This window comes from Tinamus guttatus, unplaced genomic scaffold (genome assembly GCF_059628265.1).
Source record: "Tinamus guttatus ecotype Peru unplaced genomic scaffold, ASM5962826v1 Tinamus_guttatus_pri_ptg001135l, whole genome shotgun sequence".
Classification (NCBI taxonomy): domain Eukaryota; kingdom Metazoa; phylum Chordata; class Aves; order Tinamiformes; family Tinamidae; genus Tinamus; species Tinamus guttatus.
This window is the reverse complement of record NW_028289669.1, coordinates 44,862-72,753: the sequence shown is the minus strand read 5'-3', so window position 1 is coordinate 72,753 and position 27,892 is coordinate 44,862. Positions and strand designations below refer to the sequence as shown.

The window sequence follows — 27,892 nt, the reverse complement described above, 5'->3', positions numbered from 1 at the left end:
TTCAAACAGCAATTTTTAGAAGATGTAAATGTTATTAAAAGCTTGAACTGCTGACAACTTAACAAATGTGTCCTCAGGAACCCTACTGTACATACACCTTTTAATTTTTCTTTGTGTAAAAAAATAAGCAGGGGCATTCAAGTTATCTACAGTCTCTTTCAAACTATTTCAGTTTGACATTTATTTTTCTGTGTTTATCAATACAGATTAGTTTCCCGGCTCAGGACAAGCAAAGAATAGGTGGCGTTTTACTACTCAATTCAGGTCTGATCCTGCAAAGTTAAGGCAAAGCTAAGGAGAGTTTTCTTGATGCTGACACGTGTTTAGACTTGGCCTTTTAGCCCATTTAAGTAGTTGAAGGAATACTCCTGTGCTAACTGTGCCCTCTATAGCAAAGGCTGTTGTAGCAGATGAATTCAAGTAAATCAGGATATTCTGTTGTAGTCAGTCAGTATCGTACTCCTCTATTTTTAATTCATCTTCCTCCCTGATTGCTTGATCTGCAATAGGCTGAGGCTGACTACAAGGAAGTTCATTTCCACTGCATTGAATCAGATGGATTTCCTCTCTCTTCCAGCCATTCTTGTTTGTTTTATTTTGCTCTGTCTGTACAGCAGTCTCCATAGTATTCGTAGCTGCAAGGTCCCCCTCATAATTAACAAATAAATCTGGTATTCCAGGATCTTTATCTGCGAGTGTTTCCAGCTTTAACCTGCAAAATTAGCATTGCAACAGCAAACATGAAACATTTTCTCTGGTAGCTATCTTGCACACAAACTGCAGTAGAAAAGACAACCTTCGGAGCATACAAGTCTCTCCCCATTGCTGCTTTACAACTTTCAAATATTTTGACAGCAACAACCCACATTCATCAGAGCCAGTCCAAGCCATTCACATGCTTTTCTTTCATCACTTTATTATGGTTCACAGCTCTGGGCATATCTTCCAATTAGAGAGATTTGTGCCCAGAACTCAACCCTATATAACTCTCTTAAGAATGTATAAAATACACATTTCCCTCAGGAAGAGGGCTGCACTACGTAACCTCAATTCAGACTGTCCACAGCAAAGTACTGAATCATGTTTATGTTCTGTCACTCCCCAACATCTGTGGTTGAAGCTTCTTCCTTACAAGAAGTGTTTTTGCTTAGCTTTCATTAAGGGGATGAACTGTTAAATATTAACTTATTGACAACATCACGTGATATATTAGACTTTTTTCCAAACAAACTTAAGCTTAGGACAGGAAGCAATTTAAATTGAGACAGAAGAACTAAGAGCAGGCACTGAATGGAAAGGATTCTTTAACTTTGTATTTATGTGCCTATTAGGACTCTCAATCTTTCTAGCCCCTCTTTATGAGGGCACTATGAATGTTCCATTACATATTCCCCCCCCCGCTTTACATAGTATTAACAAAAATTCCTGAAGTTATCAAGGCTCATCTGACACCAATTCCAACTGAACAAATAGCATACACGCTCCCTAATAAATTTTCTTACTACAGCAGTATTCCTGTTCCACTGATAATACTTCATTTATTTTCCATGTTGGTTATTTCTTTTGCAACAGGGGGTACATCTGTGAAGCCAAGCTTATTTTAAGACATGCTCAGTAAATAACAATAGAAAATAGTTTTAATTAGAATTTCCTGAAGGAAGTAGCACTTACTGAAATGTCTATATCTCCCTATACTTCCCCCCCCCCCCCCCCAAATACAGCAAACAAACAAAATGGGATTAGAGTCTTTTCAGGAAAAAAAAAGTTACCCAGCAGATAAAACTAAATGATACACCTCAGACATACTAATGCAGGTAGAAGATGTTCCAGATGAACGTTATACATCATGATAAACAATGCACAAAGCATACTACAATATTTGTTTAAATTCACTGTAATTCTCACTTAAGTCTTTTTGATTGTAAAAGCAAATTTTTATCCAGACTTTGCACTGGATAGTCATACATATGTTTAAGACAGAAAACTAGTATTTGATACAAGGGAAGAGAAAGCTAACCAAGGGGTTAAAAGGAAGAGTATAGTTAAATTGTTCCTGCTAGCATTGTCATTCTAAGTAATTTTAATTGAGGAAAAAAAAATGGCAACACCCAAAATGAAAAGTGATCAAGCTGATTATGAGGGAACATCTCATACACTATATACGCTAGAGATGTTGCATCATGAAAACTTTTTTTTTTTTAATATATTACTAAAGTTTTTTTTTGTTTGTTTGTTTTAAAAGACAGTAAAAATGAAGCTTACCTGCCAAAATGTCTTTTTAGTGGCAGCCTCCCAACATCCTGGATAAAAGCAATCTGAGCTGAGGACACAAAGAATCACCAGTAAATCATAATGCAACTAAAATAAAGGACACTAAAAATAAATAATTCATAAGTTTAAGTGGTCCTATGTATTATCTTGTATACACAGAGTTTATATATATATATATATATATATTCAAAGTATATTTATCACATTACCGTTACATTTTTACACATGCAGAACAAAAAATCCTTATCATTCATACATATTTATGATATTGAGTTATTAGCAAATATCCTACAAAATTAATTCATCTTGATGTCACAGAATCACAGAACAGTTGAGGTTGGAAGGAACTTTTAAAGATCACCTGGTCCAACCTCGATGCTCAAGCAGGATCAGCTAGAGCAGGCTGCCCAGGACACTGTCCACATTACTCATATTTGATTCTATCTTTAAAATTTATTCAACTGAAAGTCTTAAAGTTGTTTCCAACCTAACTGGTCATCTCATATTTTTGTTATGTTACCCAAAACATATATTGGCTATATGTGTGTGACATTTTCTTAGTGAGAGAGGAGAATAGACAGCATTGACATTTTCAGTTACAAATATTTTTCAGTATGCTTTAATGATAAAAACAATTAAAGAGCAAGGGCTGTGCAGATATTACCTTGGTTTCTCACTGGATTTGTTAGCATAGCAAGATAAGGCAATAGCTCTGTCTGAAGACACTCTGGTAGTAAACAGAAATTTGAAAAGAGAGATTTTGCTGCAAGGCAATTTTCTTGATACTGTTGTGAGGGGGGGGGGGAAGTCAAAGCATGATAAACTTTATATTAATATAAATATTCTGCATCATAAAAGCAGTATTGTTTTTGGCTGCAGGATTATTATATGCAAGCTATCCAGCAAAGACATAAACAGTTAGGTTTAACATATACTGATCACAAAAATGTTATTTTTTTTCTTTTTTTGTCTTTTGTTGGACATTAAAGTTACCTGAATATATTTATCATTTGATTACAGAATGTCCTATCCATGCAGGCAAACCTTTTGTTGCTCGACACAGTAAGACAGATATTAGTTCAAATTAAAAAAAAAAAAATTGAAGTCTAATGAATGAGCTATTTTTGATAAACGCATAAAACAAGAGCAGTAATTCATTAACCTTACAGAACGGTTTAAACTGTTTTAAGCTTTACAAACTTGAGCTTATTGTTAGGAACACTTTATTTCAATATCAATTGTCTCTCTCAACTTGGACTTAGGACTCTCCTAGAAATATGCTAACTTGAGCACAGGAAGCAGATTTTTAAAGGCCCCAATTTATTTTTCCTCTGCATTTTGTTTATTTAAAGTAGCATCTTATATTAAGGTAGGAAACTTAACAGGTTTAGCACCACACACAAATTTCACATGCACTACTGAATTCACTAAGAAATGAGTGTAATGTGTAATACTTCACTCAAAACATGAGGTATTTACCTTTTTATTGATAAAGAGCCATCGGGGCTTGTGTAAAGGACGAAACCCCATTCCTCCCTGACTCTGAGCAAAGGCTCTGGCTGTATTTGAATGTATCACACCTCGGGTAGCCACAGATGCACTGTATTTTTCCATCACAGGTCATGACTGAGAGAGAAATCAGACATTATACGAATATGCATCATCTCTGTACTGAGTGCCTTATTTGAACAAAAACACATTCTGTAATTTTGGTCACACAGACATGATCAGAATGCATTTAAGTTACTGTGAAACTTCCTCAAAGAAAGTGAATGAAAGAGCTAGCTCAAGTATTCAATAAATTTTTAGTATAAATTCATTGTATTTGAAAATATTTTTATAAAATTGTATGTGTAAGTGTATCAGTATGTTATTAAAATAAAATAAGTCAGACAAACTGTACACAAGTGGCTGTATCGCTCCTACATTTGATGTAGTCTAGTATTCATTAAGAATTTACTGTTACATGTAGTATATTAGAAGCAAAACAGTGCGATTACTTATTAAACAAATACTTCCAACTATTCATAAAAACTTACCAAAAAAATCTTGAAGTTCAATTTTAGAGTATGAAAACGTACATGTATAGAAAAGGACACTTACATTCCAATTGCTACAAAGGACATCAGCAGTGCTCAGATATTCACTGGCTCTCACAACATCATCTATATTAGCGAAAAATTCCACATAGTTCTGGTGAAGGTATAAATTAAACATACTTCCAGACATATGTGATTTTTCTACAATCTCCTATTTAATAATAATAATAAAGAAAAGGATCAACTTAGATTGCAAACGCTGTGAAAGAAAAAAAAAACAGTAGAAATTATGATGCATTTAGCTAGCTAGGGAACTGGTGCACAGGGTGGACAAGGAGATGCTCACATACAGAAGGGAGGCTGGTTTGCTTCTAGGGAAGAACTGGTGAAGGGGGCAGAATCTGTTGCTGTCTTCCACTCACCTCTGGGTGGGTGGGTTACCCAAGGGTGAATTTAGACCCTGCTCAGCAGCATAGCAAAAGAATAAGAGGCAACAGCTGCAAGGGAAAAGTCCACCTTTCACCATAAGTTGTCCAGGCAAGTCAGGGAAAATTGCTGTTCTTGGGGCTGATCAAAACTTGACTGATCACCTGGACACTAGATCTTATTTTTACTGCAGCCTGCTAGAGCCACATCCATCTTAACTACTCTATAATTTAGACAGGTTTAATATACATAGAGACTAATGACAAAATTACTATGCATAAGCATTTGCATTAATCAATAATGCTCGATTTCATTTTTTTAATAACATACCTCAGGCTGGATGAGCAAGGTGTCTCAATAGAATTCTGATAAGTGAGAAGGCAGCTGAGGAAATTCTGATTCTGGCAGCGGTTCTCCTATGAGAAATTTTATAATCTTTAATTTTTCAACCTTATAAATAAGGCCACATACTTTACTACACACTATAAAGAAAGACACAAATTTTAGATGATATATTCTAACTTAGAGTGTAGATGAGATGGGAGCAAGAACAGATTTCCACATTCTCTTGTCTCTCTTCTCAATTAATTCTGGGACTGACACTATTAATTATTACTTAAATACGAACAACCAATGGCATAACAGAGCCTGCCATAGCTTTACTTCAGCAAATCTGACTTCCAGCAACAGACATTCTTTTCATATTGAAAAAGACTAAATTTAGGTTTTCTTACTTTTGCAGTAAATTATTTTCCCCAGAGCATGAAAAAGAAAGATGGAGGCATCTTTGCCACCAATTGCTTGTATCTCCTCATTTTCTAAAGTATTCAATTTATTTTTCTTTCTTGTTTTAGATATTCTTGCTTCACATTTCAGTGTGGAGGTCCCTTTTTTCCTTGACTGAAAGGAGCAGTCCAATGAGCAGTCTACCAACAATATAATGAGAATAAAGCACATTAATTTCTTTAACAACAAGAACATTTTTATGTTCTAAATAACCAAAACAATAAAATGTCTTATAAGAGAAAACAAATTTATGAGGAAAGAAGTCCAGTCACCTAAATTAGGATGCTTCATTACACCTTTACCACCTAAGCAAAATGTAGGTGCTAGGTACTTCTTTGGAAAATAAGCACCTACTCTAGAAGAGAAGTTGCCATTCTTGCTTACTCATTCTAGCTCTGATGCACCCAACTTGCCCTTCTTTTCAATTTCTTCCTTCATAAATTACAAAGTGCAGGTGCAAATACATGCAAGTCTTTTCAGACTTATATTTTCTTCAATTATCAAACTCTAGTAGGTGCACTATGTCCTCACTAAAATACAAGAGGAAGAAAACCTTTCCTTAGATGACTTCCTTAGATGACTAAGCTTTCCTTAAATTACTTAGATGACAGCTTGCTATTTCCAAAATAATGCAACACCATTACCAGTCTTATGACATACTACAGAAGTCAACTAAATTTACTTCCCTATTTCTAGGTTGAACATTATGCTGACAACATCTAAAGTTTCTTAGAAAGAGCTACAGGTCCAAGCTTTGTTTTTACAATAATAAGGTTATGTGACTTGCATGCATTAGTTTCCCAAGAAGTTTGGGGTTCTAGTGTTTACAGAAAACATGGTAATAAGCCTCCCATTTTCTTTCTATGTTATAACATAAGAATGTTTCTGTGTTTAAAATAATAATCCCAAACTATGTCATTTGAGCTCTGCTCACCTAAATACTTCCAAAGCTAGTAAAAGGCCAGACTTCAAAGTTATTCTATAATTCCCTCAATACCTTCATACTGCCTTCCAGCATTTCTATGTACCTGCTCTGAAAGACTGTCAAAATCAATCATTTCAGCAATGCCATATGCAAATCGATGTGCTATTTTAGAAATATTGTGAATGTAGAGATTAGGACACAACGAAATACTCAAGAATAGGGCAATAAAAACATGCCTTTCAAATTAAGGTCACATTATAAAAGCTTTGATCAGTAAGGATGCCGATAACTAAACTATCAAGAACTAAAGATGGCATTGTATTAAATTATATACACACACACATAACAAAAATATAATATTGGTATTAACCAGTTTTGAGATTACGTATGAACGGGCATAAAACCCTACCTATTCAGCTTCAGACCACCCTCTCTCCCCATTGCCTCAGACAAAACAAACAAAAAAACCCCCACAACTTTATCCTTTTTATTTCTGCTCCAAAGCAGTAAGTCAGAAACACTTCTGCACAGCTTGCTTAACTGAGCTCCAACAGTGAAGTGCCTTTGCAGTAGAAGCTGTCAGGATGTCATCTGCTTTCACTAAAGACATATTTACCTTTCATAGAAGAAAACTGAAAACTGTTTATTGCACTTCTTATATCACCCAAACAACCTCTGCAAATTGACTCCAGAGAGGTTTTATCAGGAACATAATTCTTTTCTCTATCCTACAATGAAAAGCAATAGTTTAACATACCCTAAGTAATAAGGAAACCTCAAACCTCTTAATATTGCTAGCTCTTTATTTAACCATTTAGCCATGTTTTATATAACAGTATTACAAAGAATAATACTGTACACAGATTTCATAGCAAGCTCTCAGTGTTACATTTGGTGATAGTCAAAGAGGTTGGGAATAGTATAAGGTTTAGCTTAATGACCTTTTCCAGCTTTGATGAATACCCTGAAAATGACTTTTACTCCTGTTACTTGTTTCATATATATGCAATAGGCAGAAGAATTTCTGTTTTGGGGGCCTTTTTTAAAAAATAATAATAATAAACCAAAACATGCTATCACTAAATATTTTAGATTTAAAGGCCCGGAGTCTCTTGAGTCTAGCATTGCACAGAAGTAACCAGTTTTGACACCCTACCATCATAGCTTCTATTGTAGCTATTTGATAAAGAGCTCCCATCACATTTGTTGGTGCAACAGGCTTGAAACTGTTGAAATTCATAATAAAGTAGTATTAGTTTCTGATATCTCATTCATTCCAATCATGTTTATATGATAAAAGCTCTTACCTAATATTAGATATACACAGCTCTTCTAGAATCTCTTTTGGAAATATTAACCTCTGGTTGCCATCTCCACTGAAGTTATCGGAGATTATAAATATAAGGGGACATCTACTTGTACGCACAAATCTCCTACATTGAAAAATAAGCATAACAAGAATCAAAGTCCAGTTTACAGACAGTGGCTAAGGACAGCCATTAAAAAAAAATGTACTTAGAACTCACCTGAGAATTTCATGTAGACTGCTAGGGTCTCGATAGAATTGGTTAGGAATGTCCTATTTGAAATAAATGAACTACTGTCACTCAAATGCATTCTCTCCAACAGATTGTTATGACACACTATGTTGCTATACATTTTTCTTTTTCTTCCTAGGTACATTGCTTTCAAACAAATTTAAATGGTGCTAACACTGAAGATAACCAGGAAAAAACAAACAAACAAAACAAACAAACAAACCCCATAGCATTTCTTTACTATGGGGAAAAAAATAAAGATAAAATTAAAAATCTTAAAGATTTTTATGTCTATCCTCATTTCCTAATGGAGGAACCAGCTTGTTTGATTACATTTTGTTAGCCACAGTTTTATTCATATGCAGAGAAGAGAGGAGAAACATTCAAGGTAGCATCCGCATTTAGGAAGATTATAGAATACTTGAGATATGAAAGTATCTATACTGGAAAGCGACTTTATGAACAAAAGTCACAGGAAAGCATGGTTCTTAAGTTTTACAGCATTATTTGGCTAGAATTTCTAACTTGGCTATTCTGTTTCTTGAAAGTTGATATAAATCATCTTAATTTATAAAATTAAGATGACAGAAAATGAAAAAGCAGATAAGAAAAGCTAGTCAAATTCCTAAATAAGTGAAAATTAAGTCTTATCTTGGACCTCCTGTTATGACTTAAGAACTCTCAGAGTTCACACCTGTGCTCTCAAAACAAAACAAACCATTCAACACCACACCCTGTGAAAATCCTAACAAAGCCAAAAAAATCAGAATAATGAATTTCAAATGCTTTAATTATTATTGTATTAGTTTTCAATTGCCTTCTATAACTTCCTGCATCCTCAAATAATAAGAATAATTTCTTTCCTTTTCCTTTCTCCTTAAAACACACATCTATAGTTCTAGAAGGCATCATAGAGAAACATGAGTATGATTTTTCAGTATTGCTTTGACTTATTTTTTGATACTCTTACTTATTTCTGTACATGCAACAGTGTCCAATTTCTGCCTGACAATTAGCTTATATAGTTTAACTATGCATAAGATGTGGTTTTAGCCTGCTATGTGGACTCAGAAATACAGAATTCCTCTGCAGTTGACAAGTTTTTAGCAACTATAGTCCACTAGATGGAGCGAGTTAGCCTGTCAGTATTAAAATAAGATTTACTATTTTCAGAACAAGATTTCAGAAGTTTTCGCTTACTTCAATAAGAATAAGCTTTTTATCATTTTATGAGGTCTCCCCAAGCATCTGAAGTTTGTTATACTTGTTTGCTCTTAAAAGAAAATCTTGAAAGAGAGCTGCTTGGGCCTGACTTGTATACATATGAAAATTTGAGTCTGAAAAAGAAAACTAATTAAAAATATGTATCCTATTTTATGTCAAATACTATATAAAAAACATAAGAAATAATATCCACCCTTGCAGTTTTCTGACAATAGCCAATAAACACCAGCAGCCAAATCCTTTGGCAAATACAAGTACATCATTATTTTTAAAGGGTAGACTACAACTGGGGATGAAATCAAAGATACACTGATCTATTTATCTTTATTTAACATTCAAATGATTCCCATGTTATTACACAAACTCTCCAGCCTGAGAATCGCATATTGTTTTGGAGCAACTACTTTTAAAAACTTTAATCCTTCTGTCAGACAAAAGCAAAAATAAAAGATCCTTATCAAATGCTATTTAGAAATCCTTACATAGTTTTGGATTCATACATAACAGAGCCAAAAAATACAGAATGCAAATCCCACAAAAGTAACTTAAAAAAAAAAAAAAAACAACAACAACAACAAAAACACCTTACTGTGGCCAAATATACTTTTTATGTCTTCTTTTGTAAAGTCTAAAGTTATTGGATTGGTCCATTCTTGCACCTGAACACCAAGATCTTTCACTAATATCTGTATAGTTGCAGTCTTTCCACAGCCAGCTGGACCTGTTAACAGCAAAACAGAGCCACCCTGTAACAAAAAAAAAAAAAAAAAAAAAAAAAAAAAAAAAAAAACACGCAAATGAAAAAACCCCAAGTCAGATAATTAAAGATTACAAGTTGAACGAAGACAAATATTTAATTTCTTTTGTGAAGAAATTTCTTTTCAAGAGTGATTTATTTTCCCAATTAAAAAAAAAATAATTTGTGTTAACTATTCACCTGTTGAGTATTCTGAGAGAAAAGGCTAGCTCAGAATGCTGAAAGCCTTTTTTTTAATGTATGCATTTAATTAATTCCTCACTCTTCAGACTATCAATATAATATGTATTGAAATCAAAATTCCAGTCTAAAAACCACAATTTGATACTGTTAAACGATGCACTTGCAGAAGAATGCCTCTTACCATTCAGGCTGTTAAAAGAGTCCTATTACATCAGGTTAGTGTTACTGGAACTTTGCCAAGCTACTTAGTCCATGGGAGATAAAATTCAGTTAATAAGCACACATTGAACAGGTATGAATTGGCTGGATGCTACACAGTCAATTCAGACAATACTGCTGAACAAAGAACAGAATCTAGCTCTGCTCCTCATAGTACTATAAACTCTAAAGAAATGTAAAAAGCTCTAATCTATGTTCTTAAGAGATTTCTTATGCTTCAATACATATAATTACTATCAGGTAAAGGTTTTTCTGAAAGGAGAAAAATTAAATCCAGCTTGTTATATATTGTTTTATACCTCTATCGGCTAATTCTAGCAAGATTACCTGCTTTGGTTTCCTCTGAAATATATGCATTTTTAGCCAGGCTTCAACTTCCTCAATTTTCTTCTTATGCACAGCAAGGTCATTCTAAAACCAGATGAAAATACATGAAATACATATATACATACCTCTTGGTTTCTAAGACTGTAATGTTACAATTCAAAAACAGAACATAAACTATTCAGGAGTAAATGCAACAATTAAGCATAATTATTACAGCCTAATAAATTGTTGTTGTGGAAAAAAAAAGCTAGTTTTCCACAGCCTGCAGGAGAGAAGTAACAAGCAATTTATCATTCCTAAAGTAGCAACAATACAACTCTGATTTTTTATGCATGCACTATTGTCACGGAACGAGTGGTGGTGGGGGGGTGAGTGACACAATGCACTTCACTCGTGGGAAAGAAATAGGAATAGGTTTTATTGGTAATGGCAATGGTTTCATGAGATTCTGTGGCAAGGTCACTTATTAGTTACTGCATGGAGGTTCAAGATACACACAGAATTATCAAGGACACCCTCCCGTTGGGTCACGAGGTTCAGACTGGACCCCCTTGCTTTCCAAACTCCTTCTGAGAGGAGTCTGGGTGCGGCTGAATCCAGTCCTAGTCCCAGACCTGGTCAACGGTTTATGACTAAGGGATTTGTGCACAGTTACAAAGTAAAGTTTACAAATTCAGAAAGAGAAAGGCACGCTATAGTCACTTACCACGAATCTGTAGTGGGAAGGATCTCTTAACCTCGAGGAGTATCCTTGAGAGGCATCCCTGCTCAAGGGGAGATCCCGGCATGCAGCCCACTGCCATGCAAGGAGAGCTCAATGGGCTCTTGGGCTGTCCCCGTATTTATGGGATAAGATGATTGACTGATAGTCATTCTTTCAATTCAGAAATGACTGTTGGCTGGTGTACTCACAGTTAGCCTTATCTCCCCATCAGGATAGGGCCATCAGGACTGTTATTGATGGTTAATGTCTGGGTGGGGGAAGAAATCAGGGAGGCAACTACCAGGATCAGATAATATGGTAACTACCAGGATCAGATAATATGGTAGTTAACACCTTAACAGGGCTACCTGTGAGAAGTCAGGATGAGCTGGGGAAGGAGCATCTCCATCACAACTATAAATGCTGTTGGAGCTTGCATTTTTTTAGGCCATACCAACTTTAATACTACATAGGTTTTTGGAGCTTCTATAGATTTTATGCAGTTTGCTTGCATTTGTTACTGCACTAACTTATTCAAATCACTAAGCATTCAACTTTGAGATACTTAGGATGCATGCTGACATATTTGAAACGCAAAACCTGATCCCCGAGTAGAAATAATGAAACCAAATTAACTGTAGATTTGTGTTCCTTCTCCTTTAAACCGTAAGCTACTACAGTAACCTCAGCGCATATTGGGCTGCTCAAGATGACACATAAGCAAAAAAAGAAACAGCACGTGGGAAACGGAGAAACCGTGAGAAACTGTGGGAAACTGTGGGAACGGTGAAAGTTAGGAGTGAGAAACTGTGAAAGTTAGGAATAACAGATTAGCAGATAGAGAAACCTAAAACACAGGCTGGACGCACCGAGCTCTGGTTGGTTACCTGTTGTCCGTTAGCAGGATTGGACCCAGATAGCAATAGAGTCAAGGAATTGGCTGGAGGCAGGGGGAGGGAGCGTGTGGACAGCGCATGGACAGCGTATGTTCACATACTCGGAGAATATATAAGTTTGGTCTGATGCTCAATAAAATGGCTTCTGGTCCTAAACCTTAAGCCCCTGCTCCTTTCGATGACTCCCACAAGCACACATTACAGTTAGTCCACTGAGAGTCAATTTAGCTGCTGTCAAATAACTTGCGAGACAAATTCTGTCATCTCTCCCTTAATTAAGGCACTAACTTGTAGTTCTCTCCTTGATTTTCATGTACTTGCAGTTGTCAGATGTGGCTGAAATTTGACAGCCTTTTGACAATAGTTTAGTTAGGACAATAGTTAGGAGTGGAAAAATATTTTTTGACAATAGTTTAGGAGTGGATGGACTGGAAGCAAGATCTTAGTAGCATTATTTCTTCAGGAAATCAGGTAAAAGTGCATTTTCTATACATAGCTATATCATTAACTGCTGCCTTTCGGCTTCAATTGCCTCGTCGTTACCTCGTGCGAGCACGGGCGCCACCACCCGGGAGCCCGGGCCAAATGAGCACAGACACCAATATGGTGGATGCAGCAAATGGCGTTTATTGCAGGTACATCCGAACTTATATAGGGTGCCTGTGTGCGGAAGCGCGCTCCGTAGCCAATAGCGTTAACATTGCCTTATACGGGCACGTGCCCATCTCCCCTGCACGTGCCCATCTCCCCTATTCTTTCCGCATAGCACGAGATCTTCCGACCGCCGTACCCTACATCTCCCCCTCCCCTAGACATCCTATGTCAACGTAAACGTCCCATTTTAACCCAAACATCCTATGTTAACCTAAACATCACTACTTTGAACGAATTAGGCACGACAAAACGGGCATGCCGCAAAAGATGCCTACTAACACTGTTATAGCTATTAATCCAAACCTCCATAACCAATCCCAATTGAACAATAACAGGATAACACACAAGTGCGGTGGCCTTTTCTCATCGCGTCTACGAGGGTTTCGCTCCTCCGGCTTCCTCGTCTCCTCCAAACGGGCGTACAGGTTGCGAGGACGTCCCACAATTCGGTCCTGTAAGAGAAGACTTGCAGCCGCTATTAGTCTTAAGGTCCGGCCTCACCCATCTTGCCGGCACCCATTTAATTATTCCCTGCTGTCGCACAGCTGCATAACCCCTTCCCTGGGTTACCAGGTCCCAGCCGGGTTCCCAAACCCCCTGTTCCGGGAATCTGACCAGAACTGGAGGTCCGTCCTCCATAGCCGCGACCGCCCAATGTTTATCTATTGACGTCTTGTTCTCGTCACCCCGGACAAAGTGGTTTAGCGAGTATAACGCTCGCATTAAAATTTCTGGTTGCTTCACCACGGGGATTCCTTGGGGATGTCCTTCCCCCTCCCCTAGAACCCTAATCTTCTCTTTGAGTGTTTGGTTCGCTCTCTCAACAATAGCCTGCCCCGACTGTTATATGGGTAAAGTCAGACTGCCATATTTGCCTGCAGCCCTCGTGGGTTGACTCCTGCTCCCCAAAGGCTTGACCGCTGGCAGTATAGGCAAGCTGCCACCACGTCTCTAGCCGCCGCTAGTGGGATCAGTATCCCGCTAGGGAGTCATGGCTTCTTACATGCACAATGGAGGCCGTGGCCGTTCTATACTGTAACGCTTCCTCCAGCATGATTGCTATTGGAGTTCCTGCCCATCCGGGGGCGGCCATGTTAAGCAGTAGCTTATAAACAAACATTGAGTCAGTAACTATGTTCACATGCTGTCCCGGCCAGATTCTCAAAGCATGAGCGACCGCAGTAGCTTCCAGATATTGTACACTACTGCCCGGTACGGTAATCCTGACCCTTTACAACAGCTGAGTCAGTTGTGGAGGAGGCATCGGTGAAGACCGTAAGGCCCTCCCTCGGCTCGCTCAACACTCGTGGGGTGCACCGTAGTGCAACGAGTGGCAGGTGCCGGTATAGTTCCAAGGCGGGGCCGTATTTCACCTCCCCAGGGTACCCTTCTATGGCCACGAGCAGACTGCTCTGCTTTTCCATCGCTTCATCCCATAATTCCTTTTTAATTGGCACCCACACCGCAGTCGGTTCAACGCCAAAATGTCTAATGCATGCGGCCCTGCCTTTAATGATTAGCTTAGCCATCGCCGTTAAATAGGACATGTAGGCTGTTGTCAGTTGTTTGGACAAGATCCACCATAGGGCATGTGGTCTCTCGGGGTTCCCTTGTCCTAACAGCCCCACGGCTCCCCTTTTTGTTACATTTAGGTATAGCTCAACAGGGCGCGCTGGGTCCCACCTGCAAAGGTGGCTTTCAGAGGCTAGGCTTTCGATCTTTTTTAGGGCCTCGATAGCTGTGGGCGTCAGTTCCCGCTTCTCCCATGGGTGCTGGCCCTTCAGCAGTTCGAACAACGGTGTCATGAGGTCGGTAGGTATGCCAACCAAGGCACGCAACCATTGAATCGCCCCTACCAACTTCTGAACATCATGCAAGGTTCTCACCTCCAGGTCAAGTTTGATCGGCTGTGGGCGGACGGTTTCAGGAAGGATTTGTGTCCCTAAGTAAGACACCGAACTACCTCTCTGCGTCTTTGCCTCCTGAATATACAGCCCTTCCTGCTGTAGATGATCAACCACCTCCCTTTCCAGTTTGTCAGTAGCCTGCTGCGTGGCTGTAGCCAGCAGCAAATCGTCCATGTAATGGATGATCACCGCCCCGGGGTGGCGGTCACGAATGGGTTGCAATGCTTGGGCCACTAACCTCTGGCAAATAGTTGGGGAGTTTTTCATCCCCTGAGGGAGCACCTTCCACTGATATCTCTGCGCTGGCTCTCTCAGGTTCGCAGCTGGGACTGTAAAGGCAAATTTCTCACAGTCCTGAGGGGCCAGTGGGATTGAGAAGAAACAGTCTTTGATGTCCATTACCACGACCGGCCATCCTCGAGGGATCGCCGCGGGTAGTGGAAGCCCCGGCTGAAGAGCCCCCATGTCCCTCATTCTCTTATTTACCTCTCTTAAGTCGTGTAGCAATCTAAACTTACTTTTATCCTTCTTTAGAATGACAAAGATAGGCGTATTCCATGGGCTCAGGCTCGGCTCTAAATGTCCTTGATCTAATTCGCGTTGTATAATGGCCCGTGCGGCCACCAGCTTCTCTTGAGTTAAGGGCCACTGCTCTACCCACACCGGCTCCTCTGTTTTCCATTTCAAGGGAATGGCCTTGTTAGGGCTCAGCAGGTAAGCAGTGGCCCCTACGCTAAATTTGTCAGGCGAATGCCGAGTTGAGCCAATACGTCACGCCCGATTAGGGATTCCTGTATTGTCACTATGAATGGGCGGACAATCGCTTGCATGGGGGGCCTTCCTGGGTCCTCTAATTCACACGCCAGAGGCACAGCACTGCATCGCGCGTCTGTTGTTCCCCCCACCCCATCTAGCAAGCCCGCTGGGGATGCCGGCCAGGTGGCCGGCCAGTTGCTTTCTGGTATGCACGTTACATCTGCCCCTGTATCAATTAACATTGTGAGCTCTAATATCCTTGGGGTCACCAGCGGGGGGCCGTGAAGGCGCACCTTAACACGGGGTCTCTGCTGGCAGCCTAGGACCAGGGCCACCTGGCTTCGTTCTCCTCTTGTTGTCCTTGTCCTCCCTCCCCAGGGTGCCCCGTCGGATATGCCCTGGGGCTCTGCTTCCACCCTCCTTGGGGGGGGGCGCGCACTCGCGGAGAAGGGCGGCCCCCCCTCGCCCCTCCCCGCCCGGAGTTTCCCTGCGACCTCCGGCAGTCTCGGGCCCGGCAGTCTCGGGCCCGATGCCCTTTGGCCGTCAGCTCCCCCACGGAGTCCCCCCCCCCCGGAGGAGGAGTCGTCTGACCCCTCCCCCGCCTCCTCTCTCAACGTCGACAAAGGCGCTGGCCGTCTCCCGGCGGCGCCATGAACCCTCTGGGGGGCCCTCCGAGGCGGTTCATCCTCTTCTGGAGGGTATTGAGGTCGTAGGAGCATCCCTGGAACCCAATCTCTGGGGTCGTCCACTACTATCGGCATCGGTGGGGCTGTCGGGACTAGACGTTCCCCTTGATTTACGTGGCCGCCACCTCCCGGATCGTGCTCAGTAGGGGACTGGTCTAACCGCCGCCCCGCGGCCTGCAGTTCCTCCCAAGGGTACGCAGGGGGCCTCACCTCCCCCTCCTTGGCTGCCGGATAGACTTGTGGCGCTTCTTCCGCCCCCCCCATTCTCGGCTCTCCGGCCCCGGACTCCTTTCCACCGGTCTCTTCCCCTTCCCTGACCACGTGTCTCGGAGCCCCCGCAGTATCGGTCACACCCTCTGCCTCCCACGCGGTTTCCCAGGACTCGCTCTCTTCCCGAGTTCTTTGTAAAAGTTGCCTGATAGTTAAAAGTTGCCTGATCAATTCTTTTGCCGATTTACTACTCATACTGTACTCCGCTAGTGCAGTAGTACAGTCTGCCCAATGCTGGGAAAACACAACATTCCCGGCATTGTGAATCGCCCCATCCTTTCAGGAGCCGCTCGATGCAGTTTCACAGAAACATCTCATTCCCGAGCACACACTAACACGACCTTCACCGTCGTCGCCCCATCCTTTCAGGAGCCGCTCGATTAACTGCACTACGTTTCACAGAAACATCTCATTCCCGAGCACACGCTAACACGACCTTCACTGTCGCGCCTCCATGGAGTTCTCGCCGCTTCCCGGCCGCCCCGTCTTTCAGGAGCCGCCCGCCGAATCACGTCGGGGTCACCACTTGCTGCCTTTCGGCTTCAATTGCCTCGTCGTTACCTCGTGCGAGCACGGGCGCCACCACCCGGGAGCCCGGGCCAAATGAGCACAGACACCAATATGGTGGATGCAGCAAATGGCGTTTATTGCAGGTACATCCGAACTTATATAGGGTGCCTGTGTGCGGAAGCGCGCTCCGTAGCCAATAGCGTTAACATTGCCTTATACGGGCACGTGCCCATCTCCCCTGCACGTGCCCATCTCCCCTATTCTTTCCGCATAGCACGAGATCTTCCGACCGCCGTACCCTACATCTAACACCAATAAATCTAGTATCAATATTTTACTCAATAAAACTAGTAATTCACCAGACCAATGAAATGAAGTATTTTTACAAACAGAGTTAGTCGGAATATGAAGGGAAAATCAACATGCTTCTGTTGCAATGGCATCTTACTGTTACACTAGCACTTGGAATTGTTCTCATACCTGAGTTTCAGGTTTGTATTTATCTACCCATGGCTCATTTTGAGATCAGCTCTGATTTTGCCTGGATCGGCTACCAGACGAGTCTACTGACAACGACTTCGCCCTTTTTCTGGGCAGAATCTTGTTCTTGCCACTTGTTGGCAAAGAAGACAGGGCGTGCTTCTTCTGGAGGCAGCTTCTCCCAGCGCCACCTTCTAGTGCCTCCCCAGGGACTGTGCTAGAAGAAGTATTTGTGTTTCCGAATAAGTCATCAAATGAATGTGCCAACCAATTCGTTACCTGGCCAAAAAAAAAAAAAAAACACAGTTTTCTGTTAATGCAGAATAATCTCTTTTTAAAAATTATGTGAGCTCATTTATATGGTTTTCATATTATGGCCAAGTTTATGTTTTCTCTCACACACACACCTTCCTTGTTTGTTTTTTGCATTTGTAAAAAGTTAGAACAGTTGACAGGGAAAATATGTTTTCAGCAGCACAGAAAAAAATCAAAGATTAGTATTTATGCAGGTAAACAGTGGACGAATCTAGAACAGGAAACTCTCACCTTGTCAGAAGTCAGCCTGACCGTGAGGAGCAGCAAAGATGTAGGCCAGTATGTGTTTTGGAGGCTGAGAAACAACCTGTGTTGCCTGACATTGGCAATCGACTCCGTCCGCCGAGGCGGCCAGGCACGTCCAACCCGTGCCCGGGCCAGAGAGCACAGACACCAATATGAGGATGCTGCAAATGGCGTTTAATATACGCAGGCTGGATCTTATAAAGGTAGCAAAGGTGGAAGCATGCCTATATAGCCAATAAGCGTTGCTCTTTACCTAATATGGCATATGCCTTAGTTCCCTATTCTTCCCGTACATCGCGAGATCTTCCGAGCGCCGTACCCTACATCTCCCCCTCCCCATGTTAATCTAAATATCCTAAATATCACTACTTTGAACAAGCTGCTAATAGCGTACATTGTGACTGCCTTGTTTCTGTGAGCGTCGTAGCTGATGCAATACATAGTGGATTATACATGACAAAATAGGCATGCCGCAAAAGACACCAATCAATACCATAATGATAATCAACCCAAGCTTCCACAATCAATCCAATTGAGCCAGGATAGTAATCATGTCCAGATACTGTTGCCTATGTTCTCAAGCCATCTCCAGTTTCCTGGGTTACGTCTTATCATCTGTAGCAGATCTGATCCTACATTTTGAATGGCCTCTGACCTCTTGTCGATCTTCTCGTAGTCTTTTGTGGTCAGGCAACAAAATTTTGGTTTTTGAATGTTCTGGACCGGCCTCCCCCCACCTGGAGAATCTCGAAGATTACGTTGATGACCTCGTGATGTGCTTTGAGTATCTGGTTGACATCCCTAAAACCTGCTGCTATCTGTTGAGACAACGTGTTTACTGCTTTATTCGTCCGCAACAAGTGACAGGTCGAGCTTTGAATTTTGTATAGCCCTGTTGATCCTAAAATCGGGCCGAGGCAAGTAATATTAGCATTCACCAGGACGAGGAATGGTGCCTCGCTCATATTACCCGGTAAAAGACACCAGGTGACATGGGGGCAAAAAAAAAAAAATTTTTACAAGGGTTGGGGGTATTTTGTCTGGTGGTAGGTATGCAGCAGCCAGCAAGCATAGCGCGCTAGAGCAGGAAACGTTTCAGTTGGGGAGAATTATAGTACTGTTCGTCCATCTTGTACCTGAGTGTCTAACAAGTCTTTGGGTATAATCCACTCCCTGTTTCCTTCATCATCCCCGTAGCTAAATCTTCCCACACCTCTGTCTATATTTATTGTATTATAACTTTCACAGGTGGCAGAGGGGTCTGATGTAATCTTTCTCTCCCATTTCTGAGCCTTCTGAGTGACTATCTCTAGGTACCCTGTGAAATTCACATGATGGGAGCAGTATGTCACATTAACATATGACCCATATGGTGACCATGATTCCCCATACACTGTCCCACTAGGCAGTATTGTGAGATTTGCTGCTCTTTGTGCCATTAATTGGCATAAAGCATTATCTGTTAGCGAAGCCGCAAAGCTTACAAAAGCAAAGCATGTTAGTGGATTGTGTGGAAGGAGCGTTTGTAGAAGAATTGTTTGAAAGCAGGAACTGAGAGGAAAACTAGGGCCTCACATAGCTCTGGCATTACAGAGGCCTGCTTGGGGTGCTACACAGTTGCCACTTCCAGGATGGTTGGTACGCACGGACTCTGCTCCTCCACGGTTCCCTGGGCAACGCAATCTGCCCTCCTCGCAGCTGCGAAAGGGAGTAACGGAGGATGGAACGGGATGAAAGCTCCACGGCCAAACTCTGTTGCACTCCCTTTGCTGGGCTGCTGATAAGCTGCACAGTGGCTGTCTAATGAGAGATATACGATAACAAGTCCGGTGCTGAGCCAGCAAAAGTGGCAAATGATGAACTTTGCTTAAACTTTGCTCATTATAATGTGAAAACCGTACCTCCATCTCAGAAGTTACCCGCCTCCGAGGTACGACCACCCCTCACTGAGCATGCGCTTTAGATTTTCGGTTGACTGTACCTTTAAATGAAAGCGAGAAACTTTTCCACCAATCAATAACAATATTAAGTATGACTTTAGTCACTCAAGCTCCACCTGAATGTAAAGAAAAGTATAAAAGGTGAACTAAGGATGAAAAGTCTGGAGGGAAGAATTCATCGTAACTCCTGGGTCAGTTGAGAGGCTGAGCCCCCTTCCCTCCCCTTGCGCCAGGACGCTGCCCGAGGAGACTCGAGACTGGACGTCTTCTCCCATTTTCTGGGGTGAGTGATGATTGCACATTTGTACATCAGAGCTAGCTAAAAACCCCATGCTCTAGTAGAGAATTTCCTGTACTAACATCCGAAACCTGCTTTGTAAATGCTGCACTTGAATAAATCACACTGTTTGTGAACTCGACTATTTGTTTGGGGGGGGCAATCGGACTTTTTTTTTTTTTTTTTTTTAATACCTCCTTCCCCCCTGTAGGGTACGGCGCTCGGAAGATCTCGCGATGTACGGGAAGAATAGGGAACTAAGGCATATGCCATATTAGGTAAAGAGCAATGCTTATTGGCTACATAGGCATGCTTCCGCCTTTGCTACCTTTATAAGGTCCAACCTGCGTATATTAAACGCCATTTGCAGCATCCTCATATTGGTGTCTGTGCTCTCTGGCCCAGGCACGGGTGGGACGTGCCTGGCCGCCTCGGCGGACGGAGTCGATTGCCAATGTCAGGCAACAAGTGGTGACCCCGACGTGATACTCCGAGGCGGCGGACCGTAGGCGGCGAACCGTAGGCGGTCGAGGGATCCGCGGATCATGGAAGGGATAGTCAAGGTCGTATTATCGTGTGCTCGTGAATGGGGGATTTCTATGAAATCGAACGCAGTTAAGAGCTGCACTGAGCGGCTCCTTGAAGAAGGGGCGGTTAACAGTGCCGGGGAAGTTTTATTCCCCCAGCACTGGCAGAGATGTACCACCGCCTTAGCGGAATATGGTATATCTAAAGGGAGTGCGAAAGATCTAAAGACATGGGGAGTGATACAGCAGGTCCTCCAGAGAGCAAGGGAGGAGAGGGAGACTTGGAGGGCAGCACGGGAGGCGCTCGGGAAGAGCGAAGCAGTGGGAGTGCAGACAGAGGCTGATGAACAGACCCTCTGCAAGCTTTTAATCTGGTGCAGAGAGAACGGGTTCAAAGCCGAACACCACCTAGTATTCAAACCCGATGTGAAAGCCAAAAGCAAAGTGGCCATCGGAGCCACAGCAGCCTTTGCAAGCACTTCAGGACCAGGACCGCCACGCCACTGACAACCGCTGGTGTTTGGAGATCCATCGCTAACCCCCCCGCCAGTGCCTGCATCTGTGCCTGCACCTGCGGCGCCTACACTGTCTGTGCCCCCGCTTCCGCTTGTTAGATTGCCTTGAAAAAAGGAGAAAGCGGGGCTGGGAAGAGAAGGCGAATGAGATCAAGGAAACTTATGTTGCTGAAGGCTTGATGAAAGCCAGGAGGGAGGTGCAGAGGAATTTGATCTGTCTTTAAAAGTGGGGTTGAAGAACTGTAATGCTTTAAGTGAGGACAGAAACCGTTATTAGGGCTATTATTTCTATTTGCTATGTTCATCTCTATTATGTGTTGTATCCTTTGTATATTGATGCCGACACGAGGTATGGTTGAAAGGTGGAAATTTGTATGAGCTGTAGAGTCATAAAATTGTTGTGCAAAATAGGATCCAAGACCCTGAGAAAGAAGATGTTTGCCTGCCCAGGCTGAGCGATAAGGAGTGCGGAGGCGGCTGCCCAGCCAGGCTTACAGCCGACCTCCTCCAAAAGCAGCTGAAGGCGGCTGCTCGACCGGGCTTGTAGCCAACTTAACTGCAAACATCCTCTAAATTAGTTTGAAGGTCAAACACCCGAGAGGGAGGGAGATGAGAAAGGCAGGACCCTCAGACTGACGACTGGGACAATTTACTGACTTGCGCACCTGCGCACCCAGGAGGGAAGATTATGTGACTGAAGGCGGAGTTTGTCCGCCCCCTGGTCTGCCTGCTGGCACGTACTGGCCCTACGTGGCAGGATGCACTGGGCATAAACAGACAGAGCAGAGAGAGGCGGGGGTGAGACTCCTAACACTGAGACCCACGTTGTCTCTGCGGGGACGCCCGCTGAGTTGGGAGCCTGTCAGCAACCCTCTCATCTGCCAACTCAAGAGAATGTTCAGTCTCAGTGTCCTGCCGACAAGTATTACCTCATGAGTAATTAGGCATACTTTGCTTTTTTAACGTGCTTTCACCTGAATAGCCGTAGCCACTTTGTTCTGTGTGATTATTGCCGAATCCCAAACCCATTCGCAACCTAATTGGTAGCGAGGATGGGATTAGGCAATTGAGACAGTGGAACTCACTAGTGGAGCGCACAGCTACGTGAGGTCGTGCCACTGGATGGAAATTGTGTTTGTGCTGTTTGTATCTGTGGTTTTTAGATCCTTATTGTGTAATATATATATCAGCAGAGAGGGCTAAATAAGCACAACAAGAAAGTCCAGAATTTGAAAACGGGAAAGTCAGGAATAACTCAGACTACGGCGTCCCCCCCCACCTCCCCCGCCCACCCACCCAACCAGTGGAGGACTGGGAGCCGTACTCTGACTTGTATCCTTGGAAAGAGACTAGGGAAGTACTTCAGCATGGGAAACAAGAATGAAGCGACAGCCAAGCTCCAGTGCAACTGACACGGAAGGACCTGCAACAGTCCTTACAAATTGTAAAAGCCTCAATGCTACTGGAGCGGGCGCCTCCTTAATATACAGAAATCCCAAGCAATTTCTGGGGAGGAAACCAAATTGAAGCTATGCAAACATAAATAGAAATGGAAATTGAGAACCTTTCAAAATGATTCGGAATGCTTGTGTCGTTACAGATACTGGAACCAGATGGGTGCCAGCAAAAATGGGCGAGACCTTGGCTGGAAGCAAACTCGCATACATCAAACGTAGCAGGCAGGCAGCTGGTACCCTAGCTGTGGAAAGTGTGAGCCTGCAGAAGAACAACATGGGAGGAAGAGGTGTTACTGTTATTATTAGCTGTATATTGTGGCTTTTAGGAGGTAATATTACTTTTAACGCTATTATAGAAGCTGATGCTACTTTTAACACTAATGGATATGTTATGCTACTTAGGCGTATTGTTAATTATACCCAAATTAAGAGTTGTTGGCTTTGTGGGACAGCGGATCAATTGATGCACTGGTGTTAGGTATTCCTCAAAGCAGCTGGACAGACCTGAATCCATATAGCCTACTCAATACATCATATCAGTGCACACAGGAGAATGTATGGGCGGGCACGCCAATAGCCATCATGCTGGAGGAGGCGCTGCAACAGCACAGCACCACAGCCTCCATAGTCCATGTGAGAAGTCATGCCAGTATACAGGGATATTATCAGGAAGGCAACAATAAAGCTGATGCAGCAGCCAAGGGTGTATGGACAATAACACAAGCTCGTGCTATACACGAGCACCTCCACATAGGAGCGAGAGCCCTTGCAAAGCATTGCAACATTCCCCTTGCAGCAGCCAGGGATGTGGTAGCCACTTGCCCGTATTGCCAACGATCGACTCTATGGGGTGCTGGGGTGAATCCCCGTGGCCTAAAGGCAAATCAAATCTGGCAGTCAGACTTCACATTATGCCCTTTATTCAGACCACGACCCTGGTTAGCAGTTACAGTGGATACATGCAGTGGACTGATCATAGCCACACAACACCAGAGGGTTACTGCGCGTGCAGCTCACCAGCATTGGATAACGGCTATAGCATGGTTAGGCGTTCCGCGAATAATCAAAACAGATAACGGCTCCTGCTTCACAGCCCAATCTACGCAAGACTGGGCTGACAAATGGGGAATTCAACTGCAGCACGGAATTCCTCACAATAGCCAAGGACAGGCAATTGTAGAGAGAGCGAATCAAACCCTCAAACAAAAAATCAAGATCCTTGGGGAGGGGGAAGGTCATACCCAAAGAATTCCCAGTATGAAGCAACCAGAAATTTTGATGCGAGCGCTATATTCGCTGAATCATTTCATTCGTGGAAATGAGAACAAGGCACCAGTGGATAAGCATTGGGCGGTCGCAGCTATAGAGGATGGGCCCCCAGTTCTGGTCAGGTTCCCAGAGAAAGGGATATGGGAGTCTGGGTGGAACTTGGTAACCCAGGGAAGGGGCTACGCGGCCGTAAGACAGCAGGAGGTAGTGAAATGGGTACCCGCAAGGTGGATAAGACCGAACCTCAAAACTCATGGCAACTATGAGCTTACCCCTACAGGAACAGCTGATGGGACGACCCCCACAACCCATACACCTCAGTGATGGAGGATTCGACTGGACCCCGACCTACTAAGAAAGCACCTTGTCCGGTTGAAAAGGAAATATTGGAGAATAGCAAAACAAACGATCGACATGGCAAGACGAGGAAGGGGTCTCTTTGCGTTATCCTGCTGATACAGGTTGTATGGAGTCGACCAGGAAACACAGAATCCTAGGCCCGACAATGGGCGAGAGGCGCATCCCATTATTGCCTCCCCACCGGGGTGGAAAAAGGGGAAAGTCCTGATCTCAACCTGTGTTGAAAATGTTGCAGTTTGAAAGCCGTAGTGGTAATGGTGGGGGGGGGGAAGGAGGTATCAAAAAAGGTATCGGATTCACGAACAGTCTGTCAACTGCAGGTCCGATTGCCCCCCCGCAAACAAATAGTCGAGTTCACAAACAGTATGATTTATTCAAGTGCAGCATTTACAAAGCAGGTTTCGGATGTTAGTACAGGAAATTCTCTACTAGAGCATGGGGTTTTTAGCTAGCTCTGATGTACAAATGTGCAATCATCACTCACCCCAGAAAATGGGAGAAGACGTCCAGTCTCGAGTCTCCTCGGGCAGCGTCCTGGCGCAAGGGGAGGGAAGGGGGCTCAGCCTCTCGACTGACCCAGGAGTTACGATGAATTCTTCCCTCCAGACTTTTCATCCTTAGTTCACCTTTTATACTTTCTTTACATTCAGGTGGAGCTTGAGTGACTAAAGTCATACTTAATATTGTTATTGATTGGTGGAAAAGTTTCTCGCTTTCATTTAAAGGTACAGTCCACCGAAAATCTAAAGCGCATGCTCAGTGAGGGGTGGTCGTACCTCGGAGGCGGGTAACTTCTGAGATGGAGGTACGGTTTTCACATTATAATGAGCAAAGTTTAAGCAAAGTTCATCATTTGCCACTTTTGCTGGCACAGCACCGGACTTGTTATCGTATATCTCTCATTAGACGGCCACTGTGCAGCTTATCAGCAGCCCAGCAAAGGGAGTGCAACAGAGTTTGGCCGTGGAGCCTTCACCCCGCTCCATCCTCCGTTACTCCCTTTCGCAGCTGCGAGGAGGGCAGATTGCGTTGCCCAGGGAACCGTGGAGGAGCAGAGTCCGTGCATACCAACCATCCTATTAGTGGCAACTGTGTAGCACCCCAAGCAGGCCTCTGTAATGCCAGAGCTATGTGAGGCCCTAGTTTTCCTCTCAGTTCCTGCTTTCAAACAATTCTTCTACAAACGCTCCTTCCACACAATGCACTAACATGCTTTGCTTTTGTAAGCTTTGCGGCTTCGCTAACAGATAACGCTTTATGCAAATTAATGGCACGAAGAGCAGCAAATCTCACAATACTGCCTAGTGGGACAGTGTATGGGGAATCATGGTCACCATATGGGTCATATGTTAATGTGACATACCGCTCCCATCATGTGAATTTCACAGGGTACCTAGAGATAGTCACTCAGAAGGCTCAGAAATGGGAGAGAAAGATTACATCAGACCCCTCTGCCACCTATGAAAGTTATAATACAATAAATATGGGCAGAGGTGTGGGAAGATTTAGCTGCAGGGATGATGAAGGAAACAGGGAGTGGATTATACCCGAAGACTTGTTAGACACTCAGGTACAAGACGGACGAACGGTACTATAATTCTCCCCACCTGAAACGTTTCCTGCTCTAGCGCGCTATGCTTGCTGGCTGCTGCATACCTACCACCAGACAAATACCCCCAACCCTTGTAAAATTTTTTGCCCCCATGTCACCTGATGTCTTTTACCGGGTAATATGAGCGAGGCACCATTCCTCGTCCTGGTGAATGCTAATATTACTTGCCTCGGTCCGATCTTAGGATCAACAGGGCTATACAAAATTCAAAGCTCGACCTGTCACTTGTTGCGGACGAATAAAGCAGTAAACACGTTGTCTCAACAGATAGCGGCAGGTTTTAGGGATGTCAACAAGATACTCAAAGCACATCACGAGGCCATCAACGTAATCTTCGAGATTCTCCAGGTGGGGGAGGCCGGTCCAGAACATTCAAAAACCTAAAATTTTGTTGCCTGACCACAAAAGACTACGAGAAGATCGACAAGAGGTCGGAGGACATTCAAAACGTAGGATCAGATCTGCTACAGATGATAAGACGTAACCCAGGAAACTGGAGATGGCTTGAGAACATAGGCAACAGTATCTGGACATGATTACTATCCTGGCTCAATTGAATTGATTGTGGAAGCTTGGGTTGATTATCATTATGGTATTGATTGGTGTCTTTTGCAGCATGCCTATTTTGTCATGTATAATCCACTATGTATTGCATCAGCTACGATGCTCACAGAAACAAGGCAGTCACAATGTACGCTATTAGCAGCTTGTTCAAAGTAGTGATATTAGGATATTTAGATTAACATGGGGGGGGGGAGATGTAGGGTACGGCGCTCGGAAGATCTCGCGATGTACGGGAAGAATAGGGAACTAAGGCATATGCCATATTAGGTAAAGAGCAATGCTTATTGGCTACATAGGCATGCTTCCGCCTTTGCTACCTTTATAAGGTCCAACCTGCGTATATTAAACGCCATTTGCAGCATCCTCATATTGGTGTCTGTGCTCTCTGGCCCAGGCACGGGTGGGACGTGCCTGGCCGCCTCGGCGGACGGAGTCGATTGCCAATGTCAGGCAACACCCCCCCACCACCATTACCACTACGGCTTTCAAACTGCAACATTTTCAATACAGGTTGAGATCAGGACTTTCCCCTTTTTTCCACCCCGGTGGGGAGGCAATAATGGGATGCGCCTCTCGCCCATTGTTGGGCCTAGGATTCTGTGTTTCCTGGTCGACTCCATACAACCTGTATCAGCAGGATAACGCAAAGAGACCCTTTCCTCGTCTTGCCATGTCGATCGTTTGTTTTGCTATTCTCCAATATTTCCTTTTCAACCGGACAAGGTGCTTTCTTAGTAGGTCGGGGTCCAGTCGAATCCTCCATCACTGAGGTGTATGGGTTGTGGGGGTCGTCCCACCAGCCGTTCCTGTAGGGGGAAGCTCATAGTTGCCATGAGTTTTGAGGTTCGGTCTTATCCACCTTGTGGGTACCCATTTCACTACCTCCTGCTGTCTTACGGCCGTGTAGCCCCTTCCCTGGGTTACCAAGTTCCACCCAGACTCCCATATCCCTTTCTCTGGGAACCTGACCAGAACTGGGGGCCCATCCTCTATAGCTGCGACCGCCCAATGCTTATCCACTGGTGCCTTGTTCTCATTTCCACGAATGAAATGATTCAGCGAATATAGCGCTCGCATCAAAATTTCTGGTTGCTTCATACTGGGAATTCTTTGGGTATGACCTTCCCCCTCCCCAAGGATCTTGATTTTTTGTTTGAGGGTTTGATTTGCTCTCTCTACAATTGCCTGTCCTTGGCTATTATGAGGAATTCCGTGCTGCAGTTGAATTCCCCATTTGTCAGCCCAGTCTTGCG

General features: G+C 43.3%; 1 pseudogene across 1 annotated transcript; it reads right to left on the bottom strand.

Annotated features, from left to right (window-relative positions):
- Positions 1–147: 147 nt before the first annotated feature.
- Positions 148–20,646, bottom strand: LOC104569690 (cell cycle checkpoint protein RAD17-like; annotated as a pseudogene). The gene is made up of 16 exons (XR_015914263.1): positions 20,639–20,646; positions 17,558–17,867; positions 10,696–10,779; positions 9,799–9,955; positions 9,186–9,322; positions 7,974–8,026; positions 7,755–7,880; positions 7,604–7,673; positions 7,064–7,175; positions 5,471–5,662; positions 5,067–5,152; positions 4,375–4,521; positions 3,751–3,897; positions 2,936–3,056; positions 2,263–2,320; positions 148–712 (listed from the first exon to the last, which is right to left on the bottom strand). The product of XR_015914263.1 is annotated as a cell cycle checkpoint protein RAD17-like (transcript).
- Positions 20,647–27,892: the final 7,246 nt, after the last annotated feature.